Here is a 1250-nt window from a genome sequence, read left to right on the forward strand (position 1 = left end):
GCTGAGAGCGCGCACTGGGCGGGATCTGGACTCCACGCAGGGGGCCCCTGGTGGCCGCAGTGTGGTGGAGGCGTTTCCCCGAGGGCCCGGAGGCCCGATGCTCCTGCCCACGCCACGGCGCTCTAGGCGCCCCCACACCTGCGCGGACGTCACCGCCCGGCCCCGCGGGTACCACTGGGACTGCCCACTCCTCCTCTGGCGGCCCAGCCTCTTCGTTCCCCTGCTGGGTCCTTGGCCTCGGGAAGGGGAGGGGCGGGGCAGCCAGCCACCTGCCGGGTGAAGTAAGGGCCCCAACGTCCCCTCCCCCACCCCGCCCTACTGCCCCAAATCCTGCCCCCTCTGCAGTTTCCTGGTGGGAATGACTCAAGGGGAAGAGCCGTGTCTGCTGCGCCCACGTCATCCGTTTGTTGTTCATCAGCCCTAAGGCCTGCCAGCCCCGCGCCCTGTGGCTGCCCACCGGCAGAGAAGGGGGCCCCTGGGCGGGGAGCCTCAGTGAGGGTGAGGTCCTCTGGTCACACCCAGGGCTGAAGTCACTGGGGAGGAGACACTGGGTCCTCTCCTGGACCTCTGGGCCTGCAGCCTGGGGGAGCCCTGCCTCCCCGTGGGCTCAGTCCCGAGGGCCCATGGTTGCCCAATCTTGGCCTAGGTCCCCAGACTCACAGGTGAGTGGGCAGGAGGAGAGATGACCTGAGCCGGAAGACCACGGGCTCTAGTGACCGGATTCCTGGCCCCCAGGGCCTCCCCGCCAGCTGCACGTGTCCCAGGGCGGGTCAATGGCACCCCTGGGTCGGCAGGAGTAGATGGGTACAGGTCAAGGTACAGAGCAGCCTCCTTTCCCGCCAAGCCTGGGCATGCTCAGCGCCCACCGATCCCTGGACCCCGTGTGGTGTGTGTGAGGGGCGCTGGAGGGTCTCCAGCCCCAGAGGCTTGATCGGGGGCGGGGGCAGGGGCAGGGGAGAGGGAGGCAGGGAATCTGCTTCAGCTTGTCCTGGAAGGCCACCCTGCTCACAGGCCACATGGGACAGAAGGTAGGGAGCCGTGGCAGCCACAGGTCCCCATCCTTACCTGTCCTTCACCCCCACGCCCAGTCACCCTCTGGCCCGGGCTGGCGGAGTCCTTGACTTCACCCCACTTCCCCAAATGTTTTCGGTGCGAATACCCATTAATACCCATGGGCCGAGGCGTGGGGGTGGGGCGCTAGAGAATGTGGCTTTGTTTTCCTCGATGGAGTCAGGCTCTGGGCCCTTCTC

This window comes from Pteropus alecto, unplaced genomic scaffold, assembly GCF_000325575.1.
Source record: "Pteropus alecto unplaced genomic scaffold, ASM32557v1 scaffold43, whole genome shotgun sequence".
NCBI classification, from domain to species: Eukaryota; Metazoa; Chordata; class Mammalia; order Chiroptera; family Pteropodidae; genus Pteropus; species Pteropus alecto.